Source organism: Magnolia sinica, chromosome 15, assembly GCF_029962835.1.
Source record: "Magnolia sinica isolate HGM2019 chromosome 15, MsV1, whole genome shotgun sequence".
In the NCBI taxonomy this organism is placed as follows: Eukaryota; Viridiplantae; Streptophyta; class Magnoliopsida; order Magnoliales; family Magnoliaceae; genus Magnolia; species Magnolia sinica.
In genome coordinates this window covers 21763863-21786227 of record NC_080587.1, presented here as the reverse complement: position 1 = coordinate 21786227, position 22365 = coordinate 21763863, and the positions used below count along the sequence as shown (strand labels likewise).

At 38.5% G+C, this 22365-nt stretch overlaps 1 long non-coding RNA gene across 1 annotated transcript; it reads right to left on the bottom strand.

The window, feature by feature from the left end:
- Positions 1-4863: 4863 nt before the first annotated feature.
- LOC131227728 (uncharacterized) lies at positions 4864-6007 on the bottom strand. Its single transcript, XR_009162467.1, has 3 exons — positions 5642-6007; positions 5287-5524; positions 4864-5142 (listed from the first exon to the last, which is right to left on the bottom strand). It is a non-coding gene; the product is annotated as an uncharacterized LOC131227728 (long non-coding RNA).
- Positions 6008-22365: the final 16358 nt, after the last annotated feature.

The following is a 22365-nucleotide window of genomic DNA, read 5'->3' as shown; positions in this document are numbered from 1 at the left end:
CCCTCCCTGCGTCAGCATCCCCACATGGGATGTGGGGAGTGGGGTCCCCACTCTTGGGACCCAACTTGATGTCACTACAACAAAACTAACTTTTAAACCGCTGGTAAACATTTTGCCGGCGGTCAGTGGCCTTTACCGGCGGTCATGCTGGACGCTGCACTACCAAAAAGGTCAAAGGCTACGGATAAATTCCACAGTTAAAGATAAATAGCTACGGTTATAGTCCGCCACTATTGGAGCCGTAGCCATCACAAGATCTACAGCTACTTCCTATTATGAATACTAAAAAGCATAAACAAGAAAGTGCTTTTCAAACCACAAAACCCAGATACGACAAAATTTGGGAAGCAAATTGTTAGTTTGAAAAGTGATCTTAGGAAAAAGCACACCTGTGGCTCATGGCTGAGAGTTTCTGAATCACTCATGTCATTCGAATGTCGCGCAATGCCTTTCTTCTAAAAGTTCAGCATCCAAGGCTTGGACCATGCCCGATGGGACCAGAGATCTGGGCCAGACTGACTAGGATCTACTGACATGGATTCAAAATCATGTGTAGCCTGAACTTCAGGCTGGTCCAGCAACAAGGCGGGCCACATTGAATCGAACATGGACCGATAGTCAATTCTTTTTTACCCATAGTTTGTAAATCAAACCACCCGAGTTTACCTAGCTAGGTCATGAGCCTTTTCAGTGGTCGGTTAAACCAGGTAGGCCTTGGTTTGCAAGTAAGTCTTGTTTTCCTGGTTAGTCAACTTGAAACTATGCCAACTCAGCCTGGTTTTAACTAGTTAGCCGAGTCAAAGAAACGGTGTTTAGGTAAATTTCAGGCAATGAAAATGAAGATTCAAAATTTCATTAGGCTTACTTACCTTGGTTGATGCTCCACCTACCAGAAGAAAGTACATACAGGTATGTTCTTTGGAACCTATGACCATGCATAAGCTTCCAATATGCAGAGATAAAATTTAAATCAGCAAATTCTAGCTGGTTCTCAATGCAAATATATGAGCTAGCTATCAAGCACTCAAGTGTTAGTACACGCGCATGCTTGCATGTACACGCACCTGTAACATGTGTGTGTGTGTGGATAGCTAGGATTCTCAGATTGGGGTGATTTTTGTATCATGGGCCATCTACATGCATGTTGGAGTTGCAATAAATCAAGACTGCTTCATTGTAAAACAAACATCAAAGCTCCTCAATGAGGATAGTTTTAATACAAGAAATGCCTGGAGTTTTTGGCCGATAACAGGATTGATTTGTTGGTTTGTGTCTACCAGAAGGCTCGATCCATCTTATTTAACATTCTTGGACCAAGTATTTGACCGGTAGGTCCAGCCCAACATAACAGCCTATTTAACATTGGTGATTGAGGATACAACTAGTGGGCCCAACTGGCTTGAACCTGATTCCATGGCTCATGGACGAGGCGGGCTGGACCTAGACTCAGGTCCATAGCTCATGGGCTGGACTTGCAAATGCTCCTGCCGGACCAAATTGCAAAGCTACATGAAACAAAATATGCAAGAATTTACTAATCTAATCCATACTGAGATGTAGTTAATATCATCAATGCTCTGTTTAGCAATGTGGCATAAAAGAGGTCTCGATTAATTGAAAATTACATTTTCTGTTTTGCTCTCCCCAACAGTCATAGCAAGCAAGCCTGTAGACATATACACCCAGTATGGTGGTATCACTCAAAAGAAACAATAGGCATTAGCAAAATGAGCCATCCATCAAGTGGACCTTGCAGTGTAGATGCCTTGGTTCAAATATTAGATTTCTCTGTTCATCAGGTAAGCCACTATATGAAAGACATTGACAGTATAGAGGCTAAATTCAAAAGGCAACGCGGCCCTTCTTGTATGGAGGTTGTCTTTAATGATGGCTTAGGCTAAATACAAATATGTTTCTTGGGCCTATCTTGAGCTAAGCATAATTCAAAAACTTGATAACTTGACTTGAAAGCCTAGTTCATCCATGCATTGGCCTCACCTGATGCACAACTTATACATCCACCGTAAGTGCCAAGTTGGCCAGCAGTGCGACATATGTAGAGGTACAGTGCGACATATGTAGAGGTACTTCTGGGCTCATGTAAGTCTACATTAATTTCTTTTACATGAACAATGAACTGTTGTAGGTGTGTGGGGAACTCCTTAGAAGCAAACACCATATGCTAATGCTGGCCAAGATGCAGCAGGTCACATCCTGATTGACTCCTTTCGGAAAAAATAGTATGGTAGGTAGTAACTTTCAAGGTCCTGTTTGGTTGAAAAATGATTTCATCTCATATACAAGTAACTCTGCATCTATAGTAAAAAGTATTCAAATCCTTCTCCATTACTCGGTGGTAAGAGTAATGAAAAGAAGTAAAACTAGTAAGTAGCAATCCCATGAAATAGGACACTCTTCTACAACCTAAAAACTCACTTTTTGCTATTCTAGGGGAAAATAAACTAGGTTACCTTTAAAACATCCATTGCCAATCCTTGTAGATGCATAAAGCCAAGAACTCGAACTCAAACATGACTCCCTTTCTTGAACTTTTCATCCAGCTTGCAGACTTCCTCATCAACCACATCAGATATCTGTGACCCACAAAAGAAGAATCTTTACATTTTCAGCCTGGGTTGTAACAACAACACCAGAAGGATCTTTAAATATGAACCAATCACAAAAAAAGAAGGCAATGCCTTCATCAGTATATTAAGAAAATCCAGAGAGGAAAGAAATCAAAATTAATGCATGAATTGGTATGTAAATGTTATATCTACTTTTGCAATTGATACAATATTTGAATGTGGCCCATCATTTATCTGATCTGGAACACACGAAGGGTGCAGCAGTCACACAGTAATGATGGTTGTAGAGTGAATATGGGTGCAGAAATCTTGGGTTTTATCTAGTAACTTAAAAGAGCAAACCTGGCATTATTGATGATGAGATGAAGCCTCAAATCACAGAAGGTGCCCCTGTTTACAACCAGTTAGAATGTCACTAAGAAGTCTAAGATTGGTCTGTATTTTCCCAATTCCTTATAGGATTCTATGCATGTTCAAAAAGCAAAAGACAAACAAAATTTTAGAAAAAGAAAATGAAAAGTATTGCTTGCTAATAATAGATACAACATTTCCAAATAACTTCATGCGCAACATAAATTAGGAACACAGAAAGAAAGTTACAAAAAAGTAATAATAATAAAAATAAAACATAAAATAAAATTTCAACACAAAAGAAATAATTGAAACAAATGTTAACAAATTTAATTCATGAATCGTGATGATAGCCAGTCCCTAGCTGCAATTGCATACTTTTTCAACTTGAAATGATCCAAGTTACTCCTTGAGTTAGGCCACTTCCATATTATTAAATTGAAACATTACAATTCTATTGAATTGAGCATCCAAATGCTATATTTCAAAAACTAGACATTAGAATAATTTTGAAGCTCACCATCACTCAAACAAGCAGGTGGCTCAGTAGTTTCCTTGAAACCCGAACAAATATCCTTCGAAACAGCACCTCTCTCTAGCTTCATTGCAATTACATACGTTAGACCTAGGCCTAACCTGCATGTTAGAGAGAGAGAGAGAGAGAGAGAGAGAGAGAGAGAGAGAGAGAGAGAGAGAGAGAGAGAGAGAGAGCATATCCCCAGTAAAACATCATAAAATTCCAAGAAAAGCAAATCTATAACAAGAGACACCTACTTGGGCATCTTGATCTTCTTTTAGAACAGGATTTAGCACTTGGGTCTCCCATACACTTTTCAATCTTCAGACAACTTTTGATTATCACAAAACGCAATGGAAATGCATGTTCCCACTTCCAGCATTCTGAAAACTTCCACATGATCCAGCCAGGAAAAATAAACATTTGGCAACAGAATAAAATTGTGGTGAAATGAAGAAAATAGAGATAGGAAGGAAATGTTTAGGGTGAAAATTTTGAGATTAGTGGATTACTAAAATGTTGCTGAAAATAAAATGTTTAAAAATATTTATAGTGGATTACAAAAATGTTGCTGAAAATAATGTCAAAAGAACTGGTACTATTGAATAGTAGATAGATTTCACCATGAATGCTATTGAATCTAGCATCACTATACAAGGAAAGCAGTTTGAAATAAATTAGTAGATAGATAGATACAGAGATACAGAGAGAGACAGGTAGATAAATAGATTTGTAGAGAGAGATTTATATAAAACATTGATACAAAATTCACAAAAGTTAGATAACCTAGAACATCAACATAAAACCATATCTGCCTTTTAGATTGGCAAGCATAAGTTTAACAGAACCACAGAGTTCTGCTACAACATACTTGAATTACCAATATGCAAAACATCAATCAATAAAACAAAAATGACTGAAAAATCATGTTCATCATCATTGTGGCAGCACAAGGCAAATAGTTACAACTATCTGAAAGTACATTTGAAACTGCCATACAATACATGAATTCAACATATAAAACTCAAAAACCACATCAATTCTGTAGTTCAAAGCAAATTGTAAGAAAGTCACAATAAATCAAAGCTGAATCATCAAAACAATACTGGAGTCCATGACATTAGTCTGTCACAGCCATAAAATGCACAAATTAAGCAAATCAAAACAGAAAATCCAGTTGTATGCACTATCTAATCATTGTTTTATCTTATATTGCCTCTAATGTCAAAAGGATAAATGGCCTGCCTTCAAGACAGAGAGTAATACACTACCCTTGGGTTCATATCCTCTAGAAGTCTCCTGCATTAAAAAAAAAAAGACAGAGAGAGAGAGGCAAAAGAAACATCAATTGTCTATATACAGAGAATCCCTATACACAAAACAAAACTAAATGACTTATTATTATTATTTTTTTCCAATTGTTTCAATTATCTCAACTTTCCCAGCAGCAGCCTTGGCATCACGTAGTTGATCTTCAAGGCATTTATCCTCATCCCCACTGCTCTTACTGATCACACCAGCAAGAGTACTGCAATGAAATCCCACGGTACTCCTGGATATGAAAGTGAACCCATGGTACTCACCTAAGTCAAGACCTGCCTTCTGCCTTCTGTTGTTCAAAATATCATGCTGCACAATTCCCAGAGTTTCAGGAATTGTGAGTGATGGCTCTCTGTAAACACGCACCTGAGAAAAAAAAAAGGAAAGAAAAAATCAACTTATAAAAATATTTACACCAAAATTTGACTGTCCATCCAATATAATGCCTTATATAAGTTACATGTACATTGTTAGTACTTTTTAATCGTCTACAATATTTCTCTAACTCACCTATGTAATCCAGTCTTGACTTGGCTACCTTCCCATCATGCTTTTGACACAATCTAACTCATGCACATTTTCTTGAAAATGCACACAAAGGAAGCATCACCATTTAACAATCTCGCCATATGAATAATCAACTGTGGGGTCTTCTTGATTTATCATCGCAGCAATTCATATGCTTGCACAATTTGGCCAGGCACAAAGCCAATCAAGCCAATCTTAGTGTTAACTCATCTTGGTTACCCTATAGAATATACATGAGATAAACATAATATATGAATGCCATGAAGATGAAAGAATGAAACATGCCCAAAATCCACATTCATTAGCCACTGATTTTGTTGCTGAAACCACAGTTAACCCAATTCGTTGCATTTGAGCCCAGACTGTGAATTAGTTCGAGCAACCTAATTTGCAGTTCAAGTTGCTTGGATTGGATGATATTAATCGAATCAAATCTTCATGGTCCAATTCACAAATTGGCCATGGAGGATGGATCTACAGCAACTCCAAGGGATGACGGCAGATGGAGTTCAAAATGGCAGGTCTGCAACTCCATGATGGAAGGTGGATGACTTTATCATCTTCCTTTGCTTAGAAGGGAAGAAAAATAGGAAGAAGAGCTATTTGATAGTTTGGCAGGGGATGATGGTTGATACAAATGATGAAATACACTATGGTTTTAAATGCTTACCTTCCGCTCAAGATATATCAAGGTGCCAACAATGCAAATAAAATTGCATTACATGGTGACACATGATGAATAGTATAAAATAAGAATAGCAAATGGAGTATACATGCATTACCAGCTTATCTGATAAGTTACCTTACGAAATCTACAGTGTAAAAGTAAAATCAGTAAAGGATCAAAATTCAATGGGAAGAAGTGCAGAACTATGATGACTAGGATTGCCTGATTGTTACGGGCTTTGAACCATGCACCATCCATGTTAGGGCCCACTTGATGGACTTCCTGATTCATACACCCCTGCCACATATAGACTGGGTCCTATGTCAGCAGTTCATGTGGGAAGAGAAAACGGCTTTGGATTCCTTTTTCACTAGAACAAGACTTGATTGAATCTAGATAATAAAGTGCATCTGAAGTTTAATGTTTTTAGTTCTTTGAACAAAGCAAAAGGTAAGAAGGACATTTTTTTGTTATTGATGTTTGGAGTGGATTGACATTTCTATATTTACATGAAGAGTACATAAACATATTCTGATTATTTTTGTGAAAGCAGTACCCATTTTTCCTCAACTTGTTCTGTTCAAGGGCTCTTGATCATTTCATCTGTTCTGAGCCGAGCCAAATCATGGCACCCTCTATCCATGTGAAAACTAATATGATGGTTGATGAAACAATCATACATTTGATTTTGGGCCATGACCGCTGTGATAGTTTTGCACCATTTAAAAAATGGCAGCAACTCTTCAACTGTACACGCCATAGCTGTATGACAATCTGGACCATCCAAATCTCTGACCTAATTGCGGACGGAGCGTAGGCCACAAATTATACTGAGAAGATAATAGACACCATCTGCTTATGCCTTTGGGATTTGGACCATCAACTTTTTTTTAAACCTTTAACCATCCTTTTGATAGCCATCAATTGGATGGTTAGGATTGGTTTGTCGGTGTGAATTTGGAGGATTTAAAAATAAAATGCTAAAAGAACAAGGAATTAAAAAGGCTCCTTTAGCATTAGCTAATCAATCTCTTAAATAGGGATTCTTATCATTTTTGAAATTTTGGAATGTTGCTCACTTCTTTTGAGCTCTAGCAGTAAAACTGATTTTATTATTATTATTTTTTTTTTCCCTCTTCTGCAATGGACATGACTTGATTTTGCAGAATTTAGTGACTTCTTATCATTCCTCTATGGCATCAATGGTTCCAGTCCTGTCGTACTGAATTACACTGGCCAGAGTTTTGGGACATATACCATTACCGGCACGGACCTGAACTAGCCTGCCATCACCATAGCCTTTCTAAACCAATCAAGAACAGTTCAAAGAATGGTCACCAACATGGCTGTAAATGAGACTTACAACGTTGGTTGTAGTTCCCCTTTTGGAGTTTCAGTTTCAGTTTCAGTGACACCCAATCGTTTTTTCATCGGTAAAGGTCAGAGGCAGATCTTGACTGTTGTTTTTAATGCCACCATGAATAGCTTCGTTGCAAGCTTAGGAAGAATTGGGCTCTATGGGAGCAATGGCCACATATCGACTGTTCCGTTATCTGTTATTTCAAAGATTGCATCTAACATGACTAACAGCCAAGGTGTTCCGTAACGGTAACGGTGGCGGCCACCACCGTTACCTTTACGACTGTTACGGCCCCGTAACGGCCATTATGGTCTCTCTTTTTTATTTTTAACTTATTGAAAAAACCCCAGAAAAACCTGTATTTGCCCCGTAATATTGATTAAAAACTATGAAAAACATGTACATGTCTCGTAATAGACCATTATGGGGCTATTATGGCCTTTACAGGGGATGTAACGTGCCGTTAACGGTAATTACGGGTCATTTTTTCCATAACGGCTGTTACGGCCATTACTGTTGGGATCTGTGTCGCGGAATCAGATAGAGATGAATCTAGGATAACAATCCAAGAGCACCATGCAAACACAAGAGAACACAAAGATTTAACGTGAAAAACCCTTTTGAGAAAAAACCACGGCACAAAGCGATAGAAATCCACTATGAAAGCATAGATTACAAAGAGAAAAGACTTACCCGATTCATACAAGCATGAATCTCACCCTTTCTACACCCTTTAAAACCCTAGAACTCCTAGAAACCCTTTGGAATACTTTATGAAACCTTAAAATACCTTAAAATGGCCCTGGAGATTCCTATTTATAGTTTAGGAAACCCCACTTACGCACCTCTCTGAAAACTGCCTCAAATTTATGTAATCCACGCACAATTTGTGTAACTTTCAACTAGTCGAGCCAGAGATTCGACTAGTCGAAGGACTTTCAACTCGTCGAGCATGTCCTTCAACTTGTCGAAGATCTCAGGAACTCCAAATACATAGTTGATGGACTTCGAGCCGAACTTTCTCCGGGTTAGTCAAAGATATCCAGATTTAAGACATATTTTTAACAACAATCTCCACAATATCTTTAATCTTCAAATATGTAACTTTTTGACCTCTTATCTTATCTCTGCATCACATCATAGATTCAATCAATGCTTCTCGTGCACACTCCATCCTCTTTATGCCATCACGAAGCCCAGAGAAGTTGCACAGAACTTGAACTTCTCCGTAAGAATGACTTTGGTGAGCATGTTTGCTGGTTTCATGCTGGTGTGAATCTTTTCCAGTGTTACATGTCATTCCTCAAGCACCTGACGGATAAAGTGGTGACGAACATTAATGTGTTTAGTACGTGAGTGATAGACAAAATTTTTAGCCAAATTGATAGCACTTTCACTATCACAATTAACCGGCACAGCTTCCTACTGAAGTCCCAACTAATTTATCATGCATCTTAACTAAATACATTTCTTAAATGCTTTTGTCACTGCCATATATTCTGCTTTAGTCGTGGAAAGAGCCACCACGGACTGAAGTTTTGATATCTAACTAATTGCTCCACCCGCTAGTACAAATGAGTAACCTGAAGTTAATTTTCTGGAATCCACACTGCCTGCGTAGTCTGAATCCACAAACCCTACCAACTTTGCCTCTGTCTTCTCAAAAGTTAAGATGTAGTCTTTTGTACCTCGAATGTATCGAAGTAGCCATTTCACCGCTTTCCAATGTTGCTTGTCAGAGTTTGACATGTATCTGCTTACAACACTGACTGCTTGTGAAATATCTGGTCTCGTACAGACCATGGAATACATTAAACTGTCAAACACATTCGAATAAGGCACATGAGACATAACCTGCTTTTCCTCATTTGATTTAAGACATTATTCTAAGGAAAGCTTGAAGTGAGCCACGTGGGGAATGCTCACCGGCTTTGCCCAATCCATCCCATACTTGATCAACACCTTTTCAAGGTATTCTGCCTATGATCAACCCTCTTTATAGCCTCCAGATCTTTCATCTCGAATATCCCCGATAATTGAGTCTTCAGTAGTTGATTTTAGACATATAATGACTGGCGATCAACATATTATCAACATACAATACTAGGATGATGAATCTGTCATCACTTAATATCTTGTAATAGACACGGTGATCGTATTCACTTGAAGTAAATTTCTGACTTAATATGAAAGAATCAAATTTTTTATACCACTGCTTATGCGATTGTTTCAAGCTGTACAACGACCTCATTAACCTGTAAACTTTTTTATCTGCCCCTTTAATTTCGTAGCCTTCTGATTGCTTCATGTAGATCTGCTCTTCTAACTCACCGTGCAGGAATGTAATCTTGACATCTATCTGTTCCAACTTGAGATCGTGTTGGGCAACTAACGCCAACACGAATCTAATGGATACTTTCTTAACCACCGGCGCGAATATCTCTGTGAAGTCGATTCCTTTTCTTTGAGCATACCCCTTCACTACCAGCCTCGCTTTGTATCCATCTTATTTCCTTTTGAATAACTACTTGCATCCGATCATTTTTGGGCCCACTGGAAGCTCTATCAGCTCTCATGTGTGATTTTTGTGCAACGAGTTCATCTTATCATCCATAGTCGCCTTCCACTTTTCTGCATCAAGCTCATCAAGAGTCTCCTGAATAGTTCATGGGTCCCCCTCATTTGTAATGAGGGCATATGCGATATTAGAGTCGTCCATGTATCTTGCCGGTTACTTGCGATCACGCGGTGGGTTCCTTCTCACAAGTGGCTGCTCCATCTGATTTGTACCTCTGTCTGTGCATCTATCTCTGCTTGAATATCATCTGTGTCAATCTGGATGTCTACGATCAACCTTTCTAGTTCCATTTGCTCCTCTTGATCATTCTTGTGGAATAGAGAGTTTTCATCGAACCTGACGTCACGGCTAGTGATAACCTTATGTGCGACCTTGTCGAATAACTTATAACATTTCATACCAATACCATTGCCAACGAAAATATACTTTTTAGCTCTATGGTCTAGCTTATCTCTCTTAACTAACGGTACATGAGAGTAAGCCTCACAACCAACTATGCGTAAATCTGAGTAGTCCAGCTTATGACCACTCTATACTTCCTATAGGATTTTACATTCAATTGTCGTGGAAGGAGACCGATTCACCAAATAGAAAGCCGTGTTAACGGCCTCAGTCCATAAGTCCTTGCCTAATGCAGTATTACTTAACATGCATCGGGCCTTCTTCAAGAGAGTCTGATTCATTTGCTCAGCCACATCATTTTGTTCGAGCGTGTGGTGCACTGTGTTGTGCCTGATGATCCCTTCATACTTGTAATATTCATTAAACTCAGTGGAAGTAAATTCTCCACCATTGTCAGTCCTTAAAACTTTTATTTTCTGCCCTGACTGTTTTTCCACCATTACCTTCCATTGTTTGAATATGGTGAAAACTTCAGATTTACGTTTTATGACATAAACCCAAACTTTCCTAGAGTAATCGTCAATGAATGAAACAAGCCATGACGACCCACTAATGGAAACCTTTGGCGATGATCTTCATACGTTAGAGTGCACATAATCAAGCACTCCCTTACATATATGTTTTGCGGATTTAAAAGATAATCAAGATTTTTACCATATATACAATGCTCGCATATATCTAAATCAGAATTCTTAAAAGCTGGAATTAAACAACAATCAAATAGTACCTTCATGGCCTGCTCGGTCACGTGGCCCAGACAAGCATACCACATGCATAGAGACGTGGAATCTACAATAGCTGTTGCTGCTCCACCCTTCAAAGTGCTTCTGATCAACCTGTAAAGGTTTCCGTGCCTTTGTGCTCTCATAACCACAAGTGCCCCTTTTGTTACATTAAGGACACCATGACGCCGGTGAACTTGCACCCTATAGACTCGAGTGCACCGAGAGAAATCAGACTTCTCTTCATATAAAAAATGTGCCTGACATCGGTCAAAGTACGCTCCATTCCATTAAACATCTTGATGCTCACCATACCAATAACCACAACATTGCAGGCATTGTTATTGCCCATAAAAACCTGTCCACCATTGCATTCTCTGTAACTGGCGAACTAACTCCGATGAAGAATCATTTGATATGACGCTCCTGTATCGAGGATCCACTCATCTCTATGATTTTCGTGCAAGTGTCCGATCATGGACACAAACAATACTTCGCCACCACTTATCTCTTCATTAGATGTGACAAACATTGGCCTCCTTAAAAGAAGCTTCTAAGTTTTCTTTCTTCGCTTTAGGATTGGTACAATCCTTTTTCATGTGTCCAGTCATCCCATAGTTTTAGCACTTTAGTTTGCCTTTGCCTTTACCCTTGGATTTGGATATAGATCTTGAAAATCCTTTACCTCGCTTAGAATTCCTACCTCTCGTAATCAGTGCATCGTAAGATGTCCCCATGTCACCGTTTAACTTTCTTATAGCTTTCTCTTGAAGGGATGAGATAACGGTGTTAACACTAAGGGTTTTATTTGTAGTGGACATCGCGTCCTTGAATGACTCGTATGATGCCGGAAGAGAATTCAACAACATACATTATTGTTCCTCATCTTTGATCACTTCCTCCATATCTAACAATTTGCAAACCAATTTATTAAAGTTGCTGATGTGGGCCTCCAGATTTCCACCCTCTGTCAACTTGAAGTTATACTACTGTAGCTTCAAGTGTAGGCGATTTTTAAAAGATTTTTTTGCATATATATCTTCTAACTTCGCCCATAAACTAGTTGTAGTTTTCTCCCTCAAAACATAATAGAGAACCTCATCCGTGAGACATAAACGGATTGAGGATAAAGCCTTCTTATCAAGGGTATTCCATTCATCATCAGTCATAGTAGACTTTTTCGACTCAAGAGCACCATCCTCACCTTACTTGGTTAAGGAACTAATCATCTTGATCTTCCATAACTCAAAGTTATTTTTGCCTGAGTACTTCTCAATATCATATCTAGTGCTACCCATTGATGCTAATCTTGCAGATTTAAATTTATGCCCCAATGATTTCTCTGATACCACTTGTTGGGATTTGTGTTGCGGAATCACACAGAGATAGATCTAGGATAACAATCCAAGAGCACCAAGCAAACAAAAGAGAACGCAAAGATTTAACATGGAAAACCCATTTGGAAAGAAATCACAGCACAAAGTGACAGAAATTCACTATGAAAGCATAAATTACAAAGAGGAAAGAGTTACCCGATTCAAACAAGCTTGAATCTCACCCTTTGTACACCCTTTAAAACCCTATAACTCCTTCTAGAAACCCTTTGGAATACTTTAGGAAGCCTTAAAATACCTTAGAATGGCCCTAGGACTCCTATTTATAGTTTAAGAAACCCCACTTACGCACCTCCATGAAAACCGTCTCAAATTTACGCAGTCCGCGCACAATCCACGCACAATCTGCGTAACCCTCAACTAGTCGAGCTAGACCTTCGACTCGTCATGCATGTCCTTCGACTCATCAAAGATTTCAGGAATTCCAAATATATACTTGTTGGACTTCAAGCCAAACTTTCTCAGGGCTAGTCGAAGATATCCAGATTTAAGACATTTTTTTAACAAAAATTATGACCCCATAATGTGTAACGGATGCCACCGTTACCTTTACGGCCCCATAATGGCCTTTATGGCACATCACACTAATAGCTGAAAAGGTTCTGTTGCTGCTGATTTATTTTTTTATTCTTTCTTATTGTGTGTGTAAATGTTGAAGAATATTTGTTAAATGTAGCTCCAATTGATTAATTAAAGAATTCAAATAAATCGATTATGTTTCAAATAAATCCAATCCACGAGGTGCGTCTTTGCGTAGCATACACGGGTTTTCATTTTCAATTTGTAGGGGCCAATAGTTCAGGTAATCCAAACAATTGATCTGTTACATCCTATTTGGATGGACCATTCTCTAAGATTGGAAGAACCTAGTGACCAATATTGGGATTTCTTTCACTTGAATGTGGAGCATTGTTGTATCTCTTCTTAACTGTCTATTTATAGCAACACATTGAAAGGTTAAGATTGTTTCCCTAGTATATTTTTTAGAGAATGGTGAGCGACTCCCTGCACTAATAAGGGCAAGACCGTACCCATCCATTGTACGTGCAGGATCGATCTGAATAGTTCCAAAAACCTTCTATATTGTATCTGGGGCCCACCTCATTTTTTTATATACCATCCAGTCCATTCGAAAGATGGAATCCACCATAGGAACCCAAATGATCAGTCCATTACAAAACTAAAAAGGGATTTCTAGTAAAAGAAAAAAGACCATAATAGTTAGTCAAGTTACAAAACTGAGAAGAGAAACTGGACTTTATAGTTAGGGATTAGACAAGACAAACCCCTAATGAGGAATTTGACAATACAAATCCCTAAAGGGATTCGTAATTAGGGATTTATATACCCTAATTAGGGATTCGACAATGCATATCCCTAATAAGGTATTCTAAATTGCAAAAAAGCAACAATGAGAATGGAAAAACCATGCATCATACCTGAGAATCCGAGATTTACGAGTAGCAGAAGGCCTAACTGCAACAGAGGGTCGAGGAGTTCGAGATAGAGGACTAGGGTTTTGAGATATATATACATACACATATATATATATATATATATATATATATATATATATATAAAGAGAGAGTGAGAGGAGAAGTGAGTGAGAGTGATACAGGGCTAGGGTTTTGAGAGAGAGGGAGAGGGAGAGAGAGAAAGAGAGAGAGAGAGAGAGAGAGAGAGAGAGAGAGTCGGGGGTGTGGCAAGAGGGAGTGAGTCACGGTTTAAGTTTTTTTTTTTTTTTTTTGATGTCACCTTTAGTTCGCTTAGTTTTTGCTATCACCGGCAAAGGTTAACCGCATGCGCCCGGTTTGCCCGATTTTCTTGTAGTGTGTATTTATTTAATGCACACTGTCCATTTATTTGTCCATATCGTTTTAAGTGATAAGCCCAGGAATGAAGCTGATTAACATCTCAGGTGGACCACACCACAAGGCACATGGGGCTAGGAAAACAGTGCCACGTGCATGTGGACGTGGGAGTGGGGTCTCCACTCATGGGATCCACTATGATTTATTTGTTTGATCTACGTCGTCCATCTATTTCCCTAGATTATTAGGCCATAGGCTGAAAAATGAGGAAGATCCAAATCTCAACTGTGTCATGCCGCAGGGATTAATGCTCGTTGTGAAACCTTCCAAGGCCCATTGTGATGTCTCTATTCATCCAAACCAGCCCAAGTCAAGGCTCATTGAGCCCCTCATGAGCTGGCCAATTCGATGGACTGATTGGATCCTTCATATGGGCCCTACATGGGTGGGGAAAACAAAAAACACAAAACAAAAAAAGGACAACTTTTTCTATATATGTTGTACCCAATGCCCAAAGAGGGTAGAAGCCCTTCTTGGGCATGGAGTGGAGGCCCACTCGTGGGACCCACCATGAAATATTTGTTCAATCCACGCTGTTCATCTATTTTTCTAGATCATTTTAGTTAGGGGCCCAAAAATTAGGCAGATCCAAATCTTAGGTGGACTACACTAGGGAAAACAATGGGCCAAGGGCTGCCCCGTTTTTGTAGCAGGGTCCACCTTGATGAGTGTGCTTCATCCGTAGCATCCATCCTTTTCTCTAAAACATGTTAGGCCATGGGCCAAAAAATTAGGTTGATCCATACATCAAGTGGGCGGCACCACAAGGAACTTACGGGGGGGTGAAAACCCCCTGAATTTGGGAAGCCCCTGGATTTGGAATCCCTTGGATTGGGAATCCTTGAATTTGGGATCCCTAGATTTGGAATCCCCTGGCTATGTTTGACACCCCAGATTCATAATCCCTAAAATCTAAAGTTAACTATGCATGATATATTTTCAAGGGTTTGAATTTAATTATCAAATCAACTTTAATATCTCTAATTAGTGTATGTATGTAATATCTCTAATTAGTGTATGTATGTAATACCTCTAATTAGTGTATGTATGTAATATCTCTAATTAGTGTATGTATGTAATACACTATGGTTGTAATAAACCCATTGAAATATACACTTTTCTTGAAAATGATGAAATCCCAAGTTTCGGATAGGCCGTCAGTACAGGATCACATCCGAGTGACTAACCAATGATTTGTAACCATCGATTCACATAGGCAATGTTCAGACGGCACAGATCATCCTATTAAAGTAATTATAGTAATGCAGTTGATAATCTGATTATTTTGGGATATCATCAATGAGCCATGTGCCTAATAGATTAGTAGCCTAAGGATACACATGTTGCTCATTTAGGTGTCTATTCAGGTCATCCCAAGAGGGTCCCGCCTTAGCATACATATTTTTATCCATGCCTTACATCTTACATTGTTAGCGAGGCTTGCTATTCGGGTCCAAATCTTTGATATATAGGATTAATTAAGGTTGATTATTACATGATAGGTTGGATAGCATGATAGTCTTAGCCTGATAGGACACACTAATATGCTTAGTGTAATGGATTTCATGCCTATTCATATGCCCACACGCATCATTTGTATGCCTGTTGTGGATGACAATTGATCAAAGCGTATGCCTTTTGGCTTGAGATACTTAGGGGACCCCATATGAGATAGGGTCACTTCACATGATAGCGCAGTATGTGTAGGTTTGGTGCATGACTTGGATAGTATGACTCATGCATTTCTCATTCTGTATGTCACGATTACTTTCGCACCATAGCGTCTTAGCAACATTGGGGTTGTGGCCTCCACAGACATGTCATGGCTGACTGATTGCATACCGAAAATATGTGTTATAGCACTTGGGCGTTATGTATATCCTTGGGTGAAAGTCCCTAAACCCTGTGGTAATAGTAGGATGCTCCAATGTCGAGACCAAGTGGATAGCATGAGCACCCGGGTGACAAATACCAGTAGGTCATGTCTTCTATTATGTTGAGGTTGGTTGGAAAGGGGTGTGACATTATCCACCCAGCTGTAGGGGGCTATATGTTAGGTTGATCTAACTAGCTCATGAAATGGGTCAACTATCGACGAGTCGAATGGACATTGGCATACTACTGATGAGGTAGATAGTGAGGTCTTTTCCACTCACTTGGTCATGTGTATGATGGGTGATAGCTAGTGTTGGAGTGTACTAGACCCCGGTGATGTTTCCAGTGATGAACTGTTCTGATATGTGGACTGGTTGAGAATTTTTCATGTCTGTGTTGCATCTCTAGCATATGAGATTCGGCCATGTATGCCTTGCCTTGCATAGGCTTGGCATGGCTTACAACATTCATGGACTTGGCAGCTTAGCCCTCCATCATTTCCTACTTACTATGATATTTGTATCATTGTCATGTGTATTGCGCACACACGCACTCTATTGAGCTTCATAGGAGGCTTAAGCATGTTTGTTTAAGCTGCAGGTGATGCTATGTCGTATTAACAGCATTGAGCCCGGAGCATGAGCCTGATATTTCAATTCTTGGTTATATTTTGTATTTCTCTTTCCAACACTATACTCAAAGATTATATAGTGGATATGTGATGATGATGTTCTTGTGACTTTGGTACACTCGTGGTTATGCTCCTTTACAAAAAAAAAATCACTCTGAAAATTCTCCTTAGGGGATCCCAGGATCGAAACCTAGCATATGGGAGTTAGGAGTTGAGAATGGGCTATTACGGAGGCCGTCGGTACCAAATTCGGTGGACAGAAATTTAGTGACCTCAGTTCCCTAGTTTAGGGCGTGACAACCAAACCTTACAATCCTAGTTAACCATTTTCTCAAGAATTTTTTTAATTTCCCTGTTTGATATTTCAACTTGACCACTTATCTGATGATGATAGGGGGTGCTCACTTTGTGCGAAATACCGTATTTCTTCGTTAATGTTTCGAATGGTCTATTACAAAAGTGATATCCTCCATCACATATGATGGCTTGAGGTGTTCCGAACCAGGATAAAATATTCTCTTTTAAGAATTTAATAACCGTGCGATGGTCATTATTCTGTCAGGGAATTGCCTCAACCCATTTGGAGACATAATCAATGTTGAGTGTGAAATATTATATAATTGCCCCTTGTTATGCATGGGTTTTATGGACATAGATGTGCTTAATTGATCTAATTACATATGTTTTCTCTTACAAGGTGAGTTTGAGAGCTAAGGAGAAAAAAAGGATGCTTAAAGAGTAAATTTAATACTCAAAGAATTAACGAGTAGAGGACTGGATCTATGGAGGTTAAGATTGAATAATTCAAGAGTTCAAGATTCAAAGAAACTAAGTATGGAAGGAAGAAAATCAAAGACTTGAAGTGTAGAAATCGACCCTTTGATGCCATCAATGACACCTTCGATATCATCGAAGTAACTATCGATGCCATCAAAGTTACCCTTGATTCCAACGCAAAATTCACAAATTTCTGATTTTGTTGCTGGACATATTTGTGCATTCTTCGATGACATCCAAGACATGATCGATGCCATCAAAGCCAAGTTCGATCCCATCGGAGGAGGTTCGATGACATTAAGAAAATACAAGAATTTGAAAGTTCATCGTTGGGTAGTTTCCATATTTCACTAGGACTCTTCGATAAGAGCCCGATGCCATCAAAGGTTCCATTAAAGCCACGATAGCTATTTAAAATCAAGTCGTTTTTGAAGTTGATATGAATCAAGGCTATATAAAGGGATGTTTTATGAGTTTCTAAACACAAATTAAGGTAGGAATGGAGCAAAGAGTTTTGGAGCTTTAAGGAGTCCTTAATCCTCTTTAATCCTTCGGTTGAAGTTAGTTTTTATGTTTGAGTTTTAGTTCAATCATGTCTATGGTTAGCTAATGTCTTAGGTATAGCTAAGAGGTGAAGCTTGTAGTTATTCCAATGTTTATTTTACTTTGATTCAAGTTATTTAATTTTCATGTTGAACAATTCATTAATAATTGGTATGAATGAATATGTAATTCTATTTTATTTTGATCCATTGTCGACTCAGGCACATTAGATGCTTAGGAAATATATGAATATTTCTTACCTATTGTTATAAGATTTTGATTTGTAAAATCCATTGATCTATCATTGACTTCGGGCATGATAGATGCTTTGAATATACTATTATCAAGTCGTTGATGCTTTACGAGGGAACCAATTCAATGAAGTTCAAATCGATTTTGATGTATTAACAAAGATTTAATTGCTCTATTATCCGGTTGGATAGGATGACTTCGATTCCAGTTGTGTGATCCAATTGAATCAAGTAACATTAAGGAAGCTATAAGTGGATCCTTGACACTCTAGTACTTTATCTCTGGTAGTTTCTTCCATAATTACTTGTTTAAACCAATTTTAGTAGTTAGTTTAGATTATAGTTTTAGTTATAATGTAATACATAAATCACACAAATAACAATTCTCTGTTGGTACGACCTCGATCTCACTGAGTTATTACTACATCGCAGCCCTACACTTGGGATTGTCATAACAAGTTTTTGACCCTGTTGCTGGGGACTTCGGTTGTGTCTTTTTGAAGTAGATTACTATTAGAATTTTGTTAGGATTAGGTTTAATTCTTTATGTGTTTTTAGATTATATTTTTCTAAATTATTAGATACTAAATTTTGTGGAAACTAATATAGAATCAACGATCTGATAATATCCTTCCAACTCTTCTTACCGTAGTATTTTAGATTTTATAATTTTTATAGTTTTCTTTTTCTGAAGTAGGTTTTAGTCTAGACTAGAGATCGAGAGTGTTTCATGCCTAAATGGGTACTTGACAACACTCTACGTCTCTTAAGTGGGGGAGGATTAGCTTAAGGTTTGCCTATCCATCGTTTGATTAAACACACCTTGAAATCCTCTGAGTTAGTAGAAAACATGGTTGACAATCAACCTCACCATCCCACTGAAGAGCAATAAGATAAAAATGATGTACATAATGCTTCTCTGCCTAGAACACTACGTGATTATTTACAACTAGCAAGGACGAGTATACCTTCTTGCATGGTGTTTCCACATAATGCAGGAAATGCAGATTTTAAGTCAGGAGTGATCCAACTACTCCCAAAGTTTCATCAACTAGATTCTGAAAGTCCATATCTACATCTAAAAGAATTTGATAAGATTGTAGCAACTCTACACTTTCATAATGTATCTGAGGACACTTTAAGATTAAAGTTGTTCACTTTCTCTTTGAAGGAGAAAGCCAAGTCTTGGCTTCACTCCTTAAGACTGAGATCGATTGGGACATAGGCTGAGATGAACCGGGAGTTCCTTAAAAAGTCTTCCCGACTCATAAAACCAATACACTAAGGAGGGCGATCATGAATTTCTCTCAGAAAGAGGAAGAGAACTTCTTCCAATGCTAGGAGATATTCAAAGACCTTTTGAATTCCTGTTTCAATCATGGCTACGAAACATGGCAGGTAATAAGCTTTCTCTACGATGGAATGACTTCGCCCATGCACCAATTTGTAGAGATGATGTGCAACAGAGAGTTTATAAATAAGGATCCCAATGATGTGTGGGATTATTTCGATGCACTTGTTGAAAACGCGCAGTCATGGGATACTTCATCTAAGCCCATTAATCCCAGACCGACTTAGTCTATAGAGAATGGAGGAATGTACGTCTTAAGGAATGAAGATGATTTGAATGTTATGGTGGCTAACCTCACAAGAAAACTCGAGGTCATGGAACTTAAAAGAGTAGATACAGTCAAACCCGATGAGATTGCTGAAATTGTTTTTGATATTTATGATAGTAATGTACATTTAACGCAGGATTGTCCCGCAATTCCTCCTTTCCAAGAGTTGTTACATGAGCAATTTAATAGCGTAAACTATTATCAAAGGTCGTTCAACGCCCCCATCTCAAACACGTACAATTCTAGTTGGAGGAACCATTTAAGCTTTAGTTTGAGGAATGTGCAAATGACCAATATAAAGACAAATCCTCAATAGACTTTTACTTTAAATTTCAACCTGTTGTTAAATTACAAAAGAGCCCAAGAGGATCCGTTTCTAAAACACATCCAAAATCAAGAGTTATTCAATCCAAAAACATTATAAGCATTCCAAGACCTTAATAAGTCCATTCAAAGATTGGAGTCACACATAGTTAGGGAGAAAGTGACTTTTTCAGTCCAAACTCTACCTAATCGGAAACCACAGTGCGAGATAAATGACCCGAGCTCTTCAAATCAACATGTGGAACAAGCTAAATCCATTATCACTCTTAGAAGTGAGAAAACAATTGACAAAAGTAAACCGACGAGGGCTGAGAAGCCTAAGGACTCGAAAGAACTAAAGAAAGATGCTTAAACATGTGAAAATCAATATAACTCTGTTAGATGCCATTAAACAAATACCATCATATGCCAAGTTTCTGAAAGATATATGCATGATAAAGAGGTGGCAAAATATTCAAAAGAAAATCTTTTCGACAGAGAAAGTGAGTTCCATCCTCAAACAAGATCTGCCCAAAAATATAAAGATCCCGGTAGCCCCACCATCTCTTGTGTGATTGGAAATCATGGGATTGAGTATGCACTACTTAACTTGGGGGCAAGTGTAAATCTGATTTCATACTCAGTTTATGAGTAGCTTGGTCTCGATAAATTAAAACCCACTAGGACCACACTTCAACTTACTGATCATTCAGTTCATATACTGAGAGGGATGATAGAGGATGTGCTTGTCCAAGTCGATAAATTTTACTGTATAGTAGATTTTATTGTTTTGGACACACAACCCATCATTGACACAAGCACTCAAATTCCTATCATCCTTAGCCGACCATTCCTAGCTACATCAAATGTCATCATTAATTATAGGAATAAGATCATGAAACTAACTTTTGGGAACATAACATTAGAGTTGAATATATTCAATATGTGCAAACAACCCGAGGATGTTGATGATGCCTCCGAAGTAAATGTGATTGATTCATTCGTGGAAGATAGGTCACTTTTGAATCTATACTTTGAAACTCTAGAGATATGCTTGGCCCACTCCCCTAATTTGGATGATGATATGATTAGAAAGATGGATGCCTTGCTTGATGCTACACCATTACTTGAAACTAATCGGTGAAGGTTGGAATTTGAAAAATTACCCAAAATGGAAAAAACCCTCTACTGTCTAACGTCAAGGCACCAAAGCTTGAATATCATGGCGTGATTATTTATTTCGATTAAATTTTAAGTTTAACAATGATTTTCAGTTTGTATGGTGTGAATGTTTAATTAAATTCAAATGAGAAAAGGTAATGTAATGAAAAATAAATAAATTAAATCACGTGCTTGGGATTAAGATCTTGAGTAGCGCTACTCGGGTAACTGAACTAAGGGTGTGACATGGGCCACTCAAAAGTTATGTTACCCTTCAAGGACAGGACATAAGGTACAAAAGTGTCGGTGATTGGGACCAATGATCTAATGGGTCAATGGGTAGATTGGATATAGTCAAATAATTGTAGTGATTTTAGTTCAATTAAGTTTTTTTTTTTTTTTTTTTTTCATTTAAATGTGGAGCATTTTTTTTTTGTACATATCAACCTTTCATTTACTGTCCATAGTTCATCACGTGACACTAATCTTTGACTTGGACTGTTCATTATGTTAGGCCCACATTGGCCGTCCTCAATGTGAAATGTTCATTTTTTGTGGCCTATCTTCAATGTGGACCATCCAACTTGCGAGGTCCACCTGCAATGTGGGCTATCAATCATGCATGGCCCACCTTGGATGTGGGACATCCCTCATGTTGGACATTGGATGTAATGTCGGGGTGCACCTTTGATGTGGACCGTCCATCATGCAGGATCAACTTGAAGTGGGCAGTCAATCATGTGGGGCCCACCTTGGATGTGGGCCATTCTTCAGTGGGGACGTGGCTTAAGTGGATCCCTTACCTTGGATGTGGGCCATTCTTCATTAGGGACGGGGCTTCAGTGGATCTCTTATTGTTGGGCCCACCTTGATGCATGTCTCTTGCATCTACTCCGTCCATCCATTT